Source organism: Suncus etruscus, chromosome 5 (assembly GCF_024139225.1).
Source record: "Suncus etruscus isolate mSunEtr1 chromosome 5, mSunEtr1.pri.cur, whole genome shotgun sequence".
Lineage (NCBI taxonomy): Eukaryota > Metazoa > Chordata > Mammalia > Eulipotyphla > Soricidae > Suncus > Suncus etruscus.
The window spans coordinates 53671013-53686094 of record NC_064852.1 but is presented as its reverse complement, the minus strand read 5'-3'; the positions used below and the strand labels follow the sequence as shown (position 1 = coordinate 53686094).

At 39.4% G+C, this 15082-nt stretch overlaps 1 protein-coding gene and 1 non-coding gene across 3 annotated transcripts in view; both read left to right on the top strand.

Moving 5' to 3' along the window:
- Nucleotides 1-15082, top strand: part of TLN2 (talin 2) — a 346512-nt gene that overhangs the window by 122887 nt on the left and 208543 nt on the right. The gene's annotated exons all lie outside the window — the stretch shown is intronic.
- Nucleotides 5381-5482, top strand: LOC126009762 (U6 spliceosomal RNA). Its single transcript, XR_007495973.1, has one exon. It is a non-coding gene; the product is annotated as a U6 spliceosomal RNA (small nuclear RNA).

Below are 15082 nucleotides of genomic sequence, written 5' to 3'. Positions count from 1 at the left end.
GGTCCTCCTGATCCACCTCCTAGAGGGCAACCTTGACTCATCTGTCTTTGTGTATCCAGGCCATGTACTATGGAGGGTGGAGTTATCAGTGCCTTCCCTGGTTAGTCTTTGGAAAAAAGTAATGTCCACATGTGTTATGCTCAGTGATAGCTACATTGTGGGGGTAGTGGCATCCCATATACCAGCAACCTAGCATCATAGCCCATTCTCTCATCTTGGAGGGGGGCATGATATTGGGGGTCTCTTGGACATCGCTCCCTGATCCTTCCTGGCCTGCTGCTCTCCTTTTGTGCCATGGCCTGTTCTTGCCCACTGAATATATTTGTATTTCTTTCCTTGTTTGTTCCATTCATGGATTCCATTGAATGCTTCACCAACATTAGTGCTGTCACCAGGTCACAGAGTTGAATTGTGGTTGCTCTTAATTTGTCATTCAGACATGTGAATTCCTCTTGAGACTTTAAAGGCCAGTGGGGGATTCCTTATGCCACTCCTTCCTAACAAGGTTACTGATTCCATTTCAGTGATTGTTTTTAACTAAAATGACCGTGGTCCTGTAGTTTTTGCGTTCTTCCTCGATGCCTGCCTAGTAGTATTTAAAGAAAAGTTGGTGACAGCAGCTAAGAACATTTTAGCTAACATTCGTAGTAGGATCCCCACCAGTCATTCTTAGGCAACTTGTCCATGGTGCAATGAAAGGACCTATGGATGTGGTCTTTGTGTTGGGGATATGTGGGCCACTTTGACAGTATTTGGAGCCTCCAGGACTATACTTGTCAATTCTTAGGGGACTATATTGTACCTGATATGTACTTTAAACTGTGTCTATCTTCTGAGTTCCTGCAGGGGATTCTTAGCACTGCATGATCTCCAGAATGCACGCCAAAGAAGCTTGCCCTCTTATGTGTCTCTGAGAATGACTGTGACCATCAGAGATTGTACCTGGTCATAGAGCAGAGCAGTTAGTACTGAATGACTGCTGTGAGCAAATCTTTTTCTCTGGATGCTAGGCCTCCTTACCATCAGAAGGACAAACCCCATATTGGGGTGCTTGTCTTGTTTCCCACTTCTTTTCTGTAGCGGACACCCTGCCCCCATCCCACCTGACATACATAGTCCCCCTGCCTCTACAGCAATGGTTTGTGTACCCAGTGGGTATTAAATGTGTGTTGATTTATTATTGAGCAGCCCCTACTTTACTCTAACACCCTGTACAGTATCTGGATAGTAGAACAATTTTCTTCAGAGTGCTGCCGATCAATTCCTCCAACTTTTCTCCTTTTTAGACCGTGAATCAATAGTGTATATCACAGAGTTAGTGCCACTTTCTGTCACAGCTCCTTCATTATTTCTCCTCCATGCAGGCACTGCCATTAGTTCTATTAGCCTCTTCCACTGGTCTTTTGGCTTGTGTGTGTGTGTGTGTGTGTGTGTGTGTGTGTGTGTGTGTGTGTGTGTGTGTATGGGGTTTGGGGCCATACCTGAAGTCAGGGTTTGGAGACAATATCAGGTTCTGAGGATCAATAGGATCTGGGGATCAATGGGGTTCTAGGGATCAAATCCAGGTCAGCTGTTATTGTACTACCCAAGCTCACCTCTTTCATCCCTTGAACAAAGATGCAATTATATGTTACTCTCAGTTTTTACCCTTGAGAACAATGGCAGTATATTCAAGAAAGTCTTAAAACACTGCACCTTGCCTTACCTGGTTCTCTTCCAGCTCTGGGTCTTAATACTAAGAATTTGAGTGACTGTGATGACTTGTAAAACCACAGTGGTCTGAAATAAAGTGAAGAAGGAATCTCCGTGCCCAGGAGGTTCACTCCCTCCCCTTTTCCCTTAGTAAAAGCATTCTGCTAAAAAATGAGTCATGTTTCTAAAATAATTTCACTAGTTGGGACTGATGTTAGCACTTATTAAGTAAGTGACATTTATTAGACTGAAATATCTACTTTATCACAGCTCTTATGAATTCATTGCATGAAAAAGTGAGCGTAGAGTGCCTCATATGTTTCCTGGCATCCCATTCAGTCTCCTGAGCCAAATGATTGATTCGTGAGCACAGAGATAGGAGTAAGGCCTAAGTACTAGAGAATATGGTTGTTAAGCCAGAAAAAAACAAAAACAAACAAAAAACAAAAAGAGAAATGTTGATATTGTGGGATTAAGCATTTGCTCTGACTCTCTAGCTCAAAATGATATTCTATGACTTATTGCCCAGTCCCTTTCTCAAACATTTGAAATAAGTGCTCTTGTCATTTTAGTTGGAAAGGAATATTAGGGATCACTCATAGTTTTATAAAATTAATAAATGTAGACAGCGGCAGAAGGTATAGTTAGTGGCTAAGAATTAGACTTGGGGGCTTATATTTTGGAATCAAACACTGGCTCTGTGTTCATGATATTCTATTCTATTTCTTTTACTTTTTTTTTTTTTTTTGGTTGGGGGACCATTTCTGGTAGTTCTTGGGAGCTAGTCTGTCTCTATTCTGAGGAGGGTTACTCCTGGTAATATTTCAAGACCATCAAGTACCATATATGAAACCTAGCTTCTCTTATGCAAAGTGCATTACTCAGCTCGTTGATCCCTCACTTCAGTTTCTGTCGAGTGAGTTTAGTTTCATAGGGTTTATGAAATAAACCTTTTTATGAGTTTATGTGTTTAACTTTCATAGGGTTGTTGGTGGGGAGTTACAAGATAGAATTTGAGGGCCGGAGAGATAGCATGGAGGTAGGGTGTTTGCCTTGCATGCAGAACAACAGTGGTTCAAATCCTGGCATCCCATATGGTCCTGTGAGCCTGCCAGGAGTGATTTCTGAGCATAGAGCCAGGAGTAACCCCTGAGCATTGCTGAGTGTGACCCAAAACACCAAAAAAAAAAAAAAAAAAAAACAGAAAAAACAAGTTAGAATTTGAAGAATGGAGCATACTGTAAACTCTCAATAAATGTTTACTGTTATTAATATATGTTGTTGAATTTATAATCTGTGTTAAATAGAAATGAAATAAACAAAATATTACCTTCAGAATAGTTTATTGGGGTGGGAGAATGAGGCTACACTTCACAGCTAGTTCTGAGATCCAAGATCTGGTGGAGCTATGGAGTGCTTGGAATAGAACCCTGGTTTGTCACATGCAAAGCAATCTCCCTACCACCATATTCTCTCTCATGATTATTGAGAGTAGTCATCTTATGTCACAGACTCTTAAATTTATAGCCTAGTAATCTCTTTTCAGGAAAAGAGATCACTAAGCACCCCAGCTCCCCAAATCTAACTTTTGGGGTTTTTTTTTGTTTGTTTTGTTTTTGTTTTTGGGCTATACTCAGTGATGCTCAAGGGTTACTCCTAGCTCTGACTCAGGAATCACTTCTGTTGAGTTAAGAGAACAAGGGTTCAAAGAACAAGGGATCAAATTCAGATTGGTGTGGGCAAGGCAAGCTCCATACTCAGTTTTCTTTCACTCTGACCCCTGATATCATATCTACCTTTTTTTTTTAGTGAATAAACAGAAAACCCTCCCTCCATAGCCTAGATTAGGGTGGTATAACCCCTCCCCCTTAGATGACCACTCCCTACATATGTAAAGTGAACCTAGGTAAAAGCCTAAGGAAAGTCCTTCCCCCAACTTCCTTTTTTCCCTAATCTTTTCTTTTCTTTTTTTTTTTCCCCTAATCTTTTCTTTTGGTATGTAAACGCCCACCTGTTTTACATGGACCTTTTCCCACCCTGGTTGGTGGGATTCTGGATAATAAAGAAAGGAGTCTTCCTGGGGCTTGGAGACAGAGCTTATCAGGGAAAAGAGATGGAAGGTAGGCAGACATGGCAGAGAGACTCATGGCAGACAAAGGCTATGAGAAAATAAAGCGAGCTGACTCCAATGAATATCTTTTCTGACTACTGTATATTATTTCTCCGCCCCTACTACCCTACCTCATCAGACCTGTCCACCTGAGGGGTTAGAAACATGGTGTTTGGGTCGACCTCACCCAACATGTGGCCTTTATATTTTTTATTTTTATTCTATAACATACACTCAGAAATACTGATTCTCCTCTGATTTTAGACAGTAAGTGAAATTGGGTATGGTCTCTGTGTTATTGACTATGTTTTCAGTGCCTCAGAACAAACATAAGCTAATGAACATGGCGCAAGTAAAAATCACACATGGCTGGAGGAATGCAAAATGGCATAAACTGGAGAATAGTTTGATTCTTTTTTCAACTTTCTTGTCTTAGTCATTTATTCTAAAAAGTAAATAAGTATAACTTCTGTTCTATGCTGCAGATATTCTACGAATTGGCACTTGCTCATGAGAAATGTGAGCTGTGTCCTTAAAAGGACTGGCCCTGGAATGTCAAAGGTGTTCAGCACATGTACACCTGTTACTGTGGCTTTGCAGCAGCCCTCATCAGAAATTCATGTTCCTGCACAAGAGAGATGATCTATAAATCATGCTATTTCCATTTCAGGGTTCATTATCCAGCACTAAGAATAGATGAACTATTGGTGTATGGATCTCTTTACATAATTATGCTGAATAAACAAAGTCAGACTAAAGAAGAATCCATGCAATGATTCCTTTCATGTAAAATTCTAGAAAATGCAAATGAATGTAAAAGGGAGAAGATCATAGAGAGATGATGATCCTGCCCAGGGAGAATGGGAAGTCAGTGGGAGGACATATTCTCAGGGGGCTAGGAGAGGTTTTCATAGTAATAAAGATATTGGGGGAGTAATGAACATTTTTATGATGGCTTCTCGAACTTAGTCATATATGAAGGGTTATTTGTATGCTTTTAACATGTGTGTTTTTCTGCAGGTTATTTTATTATAAAAATTATTTTTCTAAGAACTAAATTATGCAGGCATGTTTTACCAAAAATCTGATACATTTGCTCTGCTGCTGTCACCTGACACAGCAGCTACCTTAAATGAGCTGTTACTGTTGTTCAGTATTAACTGTATATTTTGGAATTTGTAAGAGTTTCTTAGAAACTTTTGTGAGCAGTATGCCTAAGAATACTTGAATTAATGAGTTTTGTATCTTTTGATCAAGACTTCTGTGACAGATGTATAAATTTGCATTATTGCTGACATTTTTAAATTAGCCTTTATAACATCCTAGTATTCTAAACTTTTTATATGGTTATGATTTTTGCCGTTAGAAATCTCAACAAGGGGCCAGAGAGATAGCATGGAGGTAAGGCATGTGCCTTGCATGCAGAAGGATGGTGGTTTAAATCCTTGCATCCCATATGGTCTCCCGAGCCTGCCAGGAGCAATTTCTGAGTGTAGAGCCAGGAGTAAACCCCTAAGCGCTACTGGGTGTGACCCAAAAACCAAAAATAAAATCATGGTGCTTAAATAAAGATATTATGTGCTCGCTTCGGCAGCACATATACTAAAATTAGAACAATACAGATTAGCATGGCCCCTGTGGAAGGATGACACACAAATTCAAGAGTGTTCCATATTTTTTTGGAAAAAAAATCTCAACAGTCTTCTTTCCTTCTTAATTTTTTTCTTTTTAATTCATTCTTCCCTTTGTCTTTTACAATCCCAGAATCTTACTATCTTTGTGCTTAAAATAATTTATCTCCCCCTCTATAGGGTACAATGGAAACTTTCTTATTTGATATGGAAGCAGTTAAAATTAATTTGTCCGGGGCTGGGCAGTGGCGCTAAAGGTAAGGTGCCTGCCTTGCCTGCGCTAGCCTTGGACAGACCGCGGTTTGATCCCCCGGTGTCCCATATGGTCCCCCAAGCCAGGAGCAACTTCTGAGCACATAGCCAGGAGTAACCCCTGAGCGTTACTGGGTGTGGCCCAAAAACAAACAAAAAATAAAATAAAATAAAATAAAATTAATTTGTCCAAAATAATTTATACTTGTATTTAGTTTGCCCAGAAAAATCACTTAAAATACACATGTTAACATAGTCCTAAAATATATAAACATCTTTAATATATAAAACATATCTTCTTTGAATATGGATGACACTGAGGTTCTTTTGAATAATGCCCAAACAAAATGAATAATTTTAAGTTTGGAGTTCTTTAAACTTGTGTGTGAATTAAAAGCTGAAATCCAGATTTTTTACTTAAAATGGAAAGAAATATTTTTTTAAGGTGAGTTTATTGAATTTTCATTCAATCAGCAGCTCTTTACTTTTATGTGAATCTTCCTCGAATTCTCAAAATGTTACTTATTTGAATCACCAGGAGAGCTTTTAAAGTTACTATTATTTTATTAATATCCCTAATAAAATGACTGAGAACTAGACCATATCCATAACAGTTATATCAGAAATATCTCTTAGCCAGGGACACAGACTTCAGTATTATTATTATTCTATTCAGATGTGATTCAAGTATGCTATCATCTATGAGAAATACTGGTCTGTATTTTAATATTGGATGCATAATAAATACAACTGACTTGGGTTTACCAAAGGACATTCCAGTAAGTTAACCACTTAGAAGACTTGGCTTTTAAATTTGCAAGTTAGTGAAGAAAAGTTTATTTTTTGATCATAAATGGATGTTGAGCCTTTTGAATACTTTCTCAGCATTTTTGTTTTGTTTTGTTTTTTTGTTTTTGGGCCACACCCGGCGGTGCTCAGGAATTACTCCTGGCTGTCTGCTCAGAAATAGCTCCTGGCAGGCACGGGGGACCATATGGGACACCGGGATTCGAACCAACCACCTTAGGTTCTGGATCAGCTGCTTGCAAGGCAAGCACTGCTGTGCTATCTCTCCGGGCCCTTTCTCAGCATTTTTAGGAACATTTTTTGTTTGTTTTTGAGTCACAGCCGGCAGCATTCAGGGGTTACTCCTGACTCTATGCTCAGAAATCACTCCTGGCAGGCTCAGGGGACCATATGGGGTGCCAGGATTCAAACCACCGTCCTTCTGCATGCAAGGCAAATTCCCTACCTCCGTGCTATCTCTCCTGCCCCTTTTCTCTGCATTTTAACTGGCTTGAGTATATTGAACCTTGGGAGATATGTGTGTGTGTGTGTGTGTGTGTGTGTGTGTGTGTGTGTTTGTGTGTGTGTATACATATATATACATCACTGTGAGAAATTCTACTTGATCTCAGTGATTGATCTTTTTAATGTATTGTTGAATTTAGTTTGCTAAGATTTTTCTCAGGATATTTGCATTCATGTTGATCAGGAATATTGGTGTAAATTATGTCCTTTTTAAGTGGTGTCATGTTTTTTGGCACTAGGGTAATATGGCCTTATATAAATTATTTGGAAAAATTCCTGTTTCCTTAAAGTTATGGAAGAATGGAAAAAGGACAGGAAGTAGCTCTTCTTTGAAGGTTTGAAAGAGCTCATTAGAGACTGTCTGGACCCAACTTTTGGAGGGCTGAATAAGAAGAGGTGCGTGATAGAGATGCTTTGATTACATTTTGATTTTGTTCAGGTTTTCAACTTCTTTCTGGTTCAGTCATATGAGGATGTTAAAATACTACAAATTTATTCATTTTCTTCTAGGATCTCTAATTCAATGGAATAAAGTTGTTCATGTGATCTTTTGTACTCCTGTGGTATCTGTTATAGCTTTTATCTTTTCTTCCTCATCTAGTTTATTAGAGTTTTCTCTCCCTTGTATATTTTTGTTTAATTTAATTTACTTTATTTAAACAGAATTTATCACATAGTTAACATAGATGATCATAATACATTTGTTTCCAGGTATGTGGATCAAAATTATTTTTAAAAAGGAAGAAAAAAAAAGAGTACAACAACACGTTTTCATATTTGTGAAAATTATTGTATATCCAATGAGGTCATTAATGAGGTCATTGTCAGAAGGTTTAGTAAGCTCCTGTTGCTAGTTGATCATTCTGTTACTTAATTTTTTTCTGAATATCAGTTGGCTTCATATACACATTGGCATCTAAATTGATGTTTTCCTACATAGATGACAGTCAAAAACAAAAATGGAACTGTCGTGCTGCTGCATCAACAATACAAGTACTATTGCTGATACTGTGGTTTTTGTGAAGCATGTTTTTAGCTGCCAGGTCTTCTGGAAGTACAAGAAGGCAGGGGGAGGGTACACACACTCACTCCAAACAAAGTCTTAGTGCAGTGGTGGGCAACCTTTATTTTCAACTGAGCCAAATCTTGCCAAAACTACAATTGAAATTTATTTTGAGAGCCATATTTTTCAAACCAAAAATACATAAAATGGTACACTGTTTTTAGTTTCAATAAGTTTTTATTGAGAATATTCTGCATGCAAGTATCCACATAGGTTGGGAGGATACAAATAACACAACTAATAAACCAAAAACTTTAGAATGATATTATTTATTGATAACATTAAATTCCGTAAAATTTTCCTTACAATGTAGAGAAAATTACATCCTGACAATGACTGACAAAGTCACAAACACTAATGGGAACATTGGCCTTGGTTCTGATCAGAGCTGGGTGCACAGAAGAGCCACATTAAAAAGTATAAAGAGCCACATGTGGCTCACGAGCCGTGGCTTGCCGACCACTGTCTTAGTGATATCAGCCCAAATACCTGCATACCTGGAGTTTTGGTCTGATTGGTATCTCTGCAGAGAGCCATAGATGAGTGATAAAGCAGGGCCATTGGTGGAGCAGCAGTTGTGGGTGATGGGTGCAGCAGGCATGATATTTTGGCAGGGTGGAATTTGGCCCACCATCTCTTTGTGATGGTGCATGGCAGGTGTACCAATGACTTTTTTTTTTTTAATAATTTTTATTTTGACCACAGTGAATTACAAACCTTTCACAGTAACTTTTTAGGTACACAGTGACATTGAATCAGGGGCATTCCCACCACCAATGTTGTCCTCCCTCCACCTCTGTATCCAGCATGCATCCCATATCCCCCTCCGTTGCCCCCCCAGGCTGTGAGTATAAGTGGTCCCCTCTGTGTCTAGTTTGTTGTAGATTGAGTATCGATTCTGTTTTTGTTGGCTTTGGATTTGGTGTTTGTCTGATCATTTTTTTTTTAATTTCTACTCAATGTTCATACGATTGTTTGGTCTTGGTACCCTCCATTATTTCCCCCTCAATTTATGAGGCAGAACAAGATTGTTCAAGTTCTGTGGTTCTGTTTAAAGGAAAAAAAAAAAGAGGAGCAAAATGCAAACAAGCAAAAAATGGGAGGAGTCCTTCTAGAGGCTATAAATATCAATTTAAGAGAAGAAAGGGGAAAAGGAAGAAAAACATAACAACAATACAAAAAAAAAACAAACAAACCCAAAAAGCACCACAGCAGTAAAGACAACAGCCAAACAATAACCACAGTCCCAAAATAAATAATAAATAAAACAAACAACAATGATAACAAAAAATTAATTTGTGCTTCTCGCTCTCTCTCTCTCTCTCTCTCTTTTGCATAAGGCACAGTTATTATTGGGGAGATTAAAAATGGAATTCCCATGGCCTAAGAGATACAGGGTTTCTCTGCCCTTGATGTATACTGTCATGGTAATAACTACAGGCTCCGTACATGCTCTTTTACTCTCCCTTAGATCCTTTTGTGGTGTCTGGAAACTTTCTGCTCAGTCGTGAATGATAGAATCAGGCCTCTGTAACTAGAGAACTTGGTATTTGCACAGTCACAGGATGGAGTCTTTCTTGACTGTTCTAGAAGTTCTGTTCTATCACTGTTGTTTTAATCAGTCTTCTGTAGTTAGTGGTCTTGGTTTTTGCACCGATCCTAGGATGAAGCCTAGGGATAGTCTTTCATTATGTTTCCAGAAGTTCTGTTTAGTTGCAGTTGTCTCAGACCTCTGGAATTAGAGATCTTGGTTGTTGTACAGACACTATTTTTGTTTGATTTTGGTTTTGGTTTTTGGGCCACACCTGGTGATGCTCAGGGATTACCCCTGGCTATGTGCTCAGAAATTACTCCTGGCTCGGGAGATCATATGGGACACTGGGGATCAAACTGAGGTCCATCCTGGATCAGCTGCATGGAAGGCACATGCCCTACCACTGCACTATTACTCAAGCTCCCCCCACCCTTTTCTCTCTTTTTTCCCTGTGGTTCATCCTAGGCTAGCACGTGCAAAGCAGATGCTTTATGCCTTGTGCCATCACTCTGGCCCACCAATGATTTTTTATTTTTTTATTTTTTTTGTGTTTTTGGGGCCACACCCAGCGGTGCTCAGAGGTTACTCCTGGCTGTCTGCTCAGAAATAGCTCCTGGCAGGTACGGGGGACCATATGGGACACTGGGATTCGAATCAACCACCTTTGGTCCTGAATTGGCTGCTTACAAGGCAAATGCCACTGTGCTATCTCTTCGGGCCCTCACCAATGATTTTTTACAGCTTGCTTTATGTATCTTTCAAGAACAAAATGAGACTATGGAGCTGGCTAGATGCAGACATCTCTCCCTTTTTTCTTTATGTATAGATCCCTTAATTATTTTTTCTTAAATATCTTTTCTTTTTTGGTTTTTGGGCCACACCTGGCAGCACTCAGGGGTTACTCCTGGCTCTGCACTCATAAATCACTCCTAGTAGGCTTGGGGGACCATATGGGATGCCAGGAATTAAACCCAGGTTTGTCCTAGGTGGGCTGCATGCAAGGCAAATGCCTTAAAGCTGTGTCCTCTCAGCACCCCCAATCATTTTTTGCATTTCTTCTATATTATTCTTTTCTTCTGTAATTTTATTGCTCCTTAAACTTATTTTGGATTTTTATGCTTTTCTAAATTTAAGAGATATGAGGTTAAGTTACTAATTTAAATATTCTCTTGTTTTCTGTTGAATGACCATAATGTTTGAGGTTTTCATTTAGAACAACTTTTCCTGTGTTTCTTGTATTCTGGTAGCTACATCTTCATTTTCATTTATTTATATGAATCTATTTATTTTTCTTCTATTTTATTTTTGGCCTAATGACTTTTCAATTGTGTATTATTTATCTTCTACATTGCTTGGGTTTTCCCTAGCTTTTCTATTTGTGGGTTATTTCTACCTTTAGAACATTGAATTCTGAAAAAATAATTGATATACATCTTTCTTTATATCTCCCTACATATAGGTTCCATGTACATGTGTGTGTATATAAATATAAGAAAGAGATGGCAAGAGGGAGGGAGTGAGGGAAAAGTAAAATGCTTGCCCCAGAGACAGGCAGGGGGGAGGTTGGGAGAGAAACTGGCACACTATTGGTGGGAAATGTTCATGGGTAAAGGGTGGTATACATTGTAAGACTGAAACTCGATCATGAACAATTTTGTAATCACAGTGTTTAAATAAAAAGTTTTTTAAAAAAGAAGCCCTCCTGGGGCCGGAGAGATAGCATGGACATAAGGCGTTTGCCTTCCATACAGAAGGACGGTGGTTTGAATCCCATATGGTCCCCTGAGCCTGCCAGGAGTGATTTCTGAGCATAGAGCCAGGAGTGACTCCTAAGCACTGCTATGTGTGACCCAAAAACCATAAAAAAGGAAAAAGAAAAAAAGAATCTGTCTTGTTTCAGGCAGAGTGTGTGCTATGTTCTTACCTCAGCTGTCTAAGTTGTAGTCTGATGAGAGAGAGAGCACAGAAGCTGAGCTCTTGATATGGATAGAGCAAAAGTAAGGTTGATTTGCTCTTGGCATGTGAATACCAGTACCAGTCACACTTATGTGGTTACAGTTTAGTCTGTTTTTGCTGATTTGTTGTTGTTGTTGTTGTTGTTGTTGTTCTGTTTTGGAGCCATACCCCAACAATGCTCAAGAGTACCAGGCTCAGTGCCCAGGAATCACTCCTAGTGGAACTTGGCTTGGGAGATACCATATGGAATGTTGGGAGTGGAACCCAGGGTGGTCATGTGTAAGACAAGTGTCCTAGCCATAGTACTATCTTTCTGGCCCAGGTCACAGGTTTGTCTTGAGGGCAACCATGCGATTGGCAGGTTCTAGCATTCTTACTGATGAAATGGCAATTTATTTTACTTTCAAAATTAAAACCAGAAAGTCAAATGATTTATTCCAGATTAGATAAAGAATCAGTAGAGACTTTAGGGGTCCAAAGGGATGAGGAGCTACAAGTAAATGAAAGCAGGTACTTGTGTGTGAACATGGGAATTTTATTCCAACTCTGATTCCAATCTATGTCTGTAACTTAAGGGCCACAGCTTTCTGTCCAGAGCAGGGGTGCACCCAATGTCCTTTGAGATCAACCTGCAGATATAGCCCCCAAAAGCTCATGGTCCCATACCCATCAATCAGAACTCCTTGAGGGAGACAAAGGGACACAGAGAAATCAAGGCTCTCTTTCTTTTAAACCATACAATTAATAATCAAAAGATTAAATCATGTTGAATTAAATAAGTTTTGTTTGTATTCACTGAAGACATTCATATATCCTTTTCTTAATTTGAAATGCAGACAAATAGTGTCACATAAGCTCCATCTTGCATATACACTGAGTTACCTTTTCTTATTTAATATATATAGATTTTTTTTTTTTTGCCCATGTCAGTGATAAAAGAGACAAAAGCTTCCTTGGTCCTGCACTGGCTCATGGACAGTCCAACTTTATCTTAATGAAAGGAGATGGAGTTAGTGCTTTTCTTGGGCCACTTCTAGATCCTTAACAATCTCATAAGCCACACACAGAGCATCCATCACTGCCCAGTCCAATTGCTCTGAAGCCAACAACATTGCCCATTGTCTGTCTTTGTGTGGCCCTGAGCGCCAGCTAGTCTTTCGTGGCCAGGCTGACAGCACTAATCAGGATGATTAGTTTGGCCTTGTCTCCTCCCAGTGCAATCACTAAGTAGATTTACTTAATGCCCATATGGAATGGCGCTTTGAATGCACAGTGCAAATTTTAATCAGAGCTGATAAACCGGTGCTGGAGAGGAAGAGAATTAAGCACTAGTGTAGCGGTGGAACTGAAGCTTTTGGGAGCAGGATATCCCATACCAGGTGAGAGTAGGTATGTGTTTCCATGTCTAAATATGAGGGGTACTCTTAGGTTGAACACAGTTCAGAAACTATCCTCTCCTCAAAGCTTCATAGCTTAGAAATCAAAAGAGGAACCAAGTGTCTTCTTGAGCTCCTGATCACTTAGTGATAGCCCCCTTTACCAAGCCACATGCATATAAACTTGTGAAGAACACTTTGCTGGTTGTATTGTGAAGATGACTATAAATCCATTCAATGACATATATAACTAGACTTTTGGAAAATAGCAATGCATCTTACATAAGATCTAAACCATATCTGATCTATCCCAAACAACAACTAGCATCACCCTTTCAAATGGATATCTAATTTTGAGGTTGTTGGTAATATTAATATAAACAAAATTAATACTATATTTTCTTCTAATGCTTTGTTTCCTAAAAACTGAACTGCCATTATTCAGCAATTTCTTATTTGAGATAGAATTTCTTCTGTAGGGGCCGGAGGAGATAGAATATCCTCTGTAGGGGTCAGAGTGGTAGCGCAAGAGGTAAGGCATTTGTCTGCCTTGCACATGCTAGCCTAGGATGGACTGTAGTTTGATCCCCTGGCATCCCTAATGGTCCCCCAAGCCAGCAGCGATTTCTGAGCACATAGCCAGGAGTAACCTCTGAGTGTCACAGGGTTTGGCACAAAAAAAAAATAAAAAAGAGTATCCTCTGTTTTGGAATCATACATTTCAAGTGACACAAAGCTTGAGTATATGAGACCCATAGTTTCTCACTGGTACCACACACTAAGGAAAAAAGAAAGATGTAAATATGATATAAGGCTGCATGTCAGGGCTGAAGTGGTGGCGCAAGTGGTAGGGCATTTGCCTTGCACGCACTAACTTAAGATGGACTACGGTTCGATCCCCCAACATCCCATATGATCCCCCAAGCTAGGAGTGTTTTCTGAGTGCATAGCTAGGAGTAACCCCTGAGTGTCACAGGTGTCACAGGTGTGGCCCCTAAAAATAAAACAAACAAGCAAAAAGATGCATGGACCCCATTTTAGAAGCCATGTTAATTTATAATATCTTTGAATAGTGGTCATAAAATTCACCAGTAATGTGAAATCTGTGCTTGATTGGTTCTTTGGTTTATTCCTGTGATACTTCCTTGCTGCTATCAGTATGATGGTTATGATGGTATGATGTATCAGCTGCTATCAGTATGATGGTATGATTGATGGCTGGGACAGAGATAAGCCCCTGTTTACCTATCTGTAAAGGTGGGAGAGGGTTCCACAGGGCCTGAGCATATTCTAGAACAACTTTTCTCTAAATAGTTTTTTAATAGAGCTGCATGCGAACTTTTGTATTTCACTTGGATATCATGTATTTGGTGTTTTTTTTATATAAATGTTCAATGGAACTCTTGCTAATTATTTGTTGTTGTTGTTGTTTTTGGCCACACCCAGTGATGCACAGAGGTTACTCTGGCTATACACTTAGAAATTGCTCCTGGGTTGGGGGACCTTATGTGATACCGAGGGATTGAACCAAGGTCGGTCCTAGGCTAGTGCATTGCAAGGCAGATGCCTTACCACTTGAGCCACCGCTCTGGCCCTCACTCTTGCTAATTAAATTCCTCTAAAAATTTCATAATCTGATCCATAAGTTTTTATACGCTTTAAAAATGGTAAGATATTTCTATATTCATTTCTTTAAAAATGGTCTTAGATACCCTGTAATGTTACTTTTATTTTTTCAATATATTTTTTTGTTTTTGGGCCACACCCTGTGACACTCAGGGGTTACTCCTGGCTATGTGCTTAGAAATCGTTTCTGGCTTGGGGGACCATATGGGATGCTGAGGGATTGAATCATGGTCTATCCTAGGCTAATGCGGGCAAGGCAGACTCCTTACAGCTTGTGCCACTGCTTCAGTCCCTCTTTTTTTTTTTTTTTGATTGATTTAGTTTTTATTTGGAGGCTATACACAGAGATGCACAGAGGTTGTTTTTGGCTTTGCACTCAGGAATTATTTTTGGAGGCATGCTGGGGACCACATGGGATGCTTGGGGTTAAACCTGGGTTGGTCATATGCAAGGCAAGCAACCTACCCACTGTACTATCACTCTGACCCCAAACGTTTTGGTTTTCTATTTTGGGTATTTTATTTTATTTTA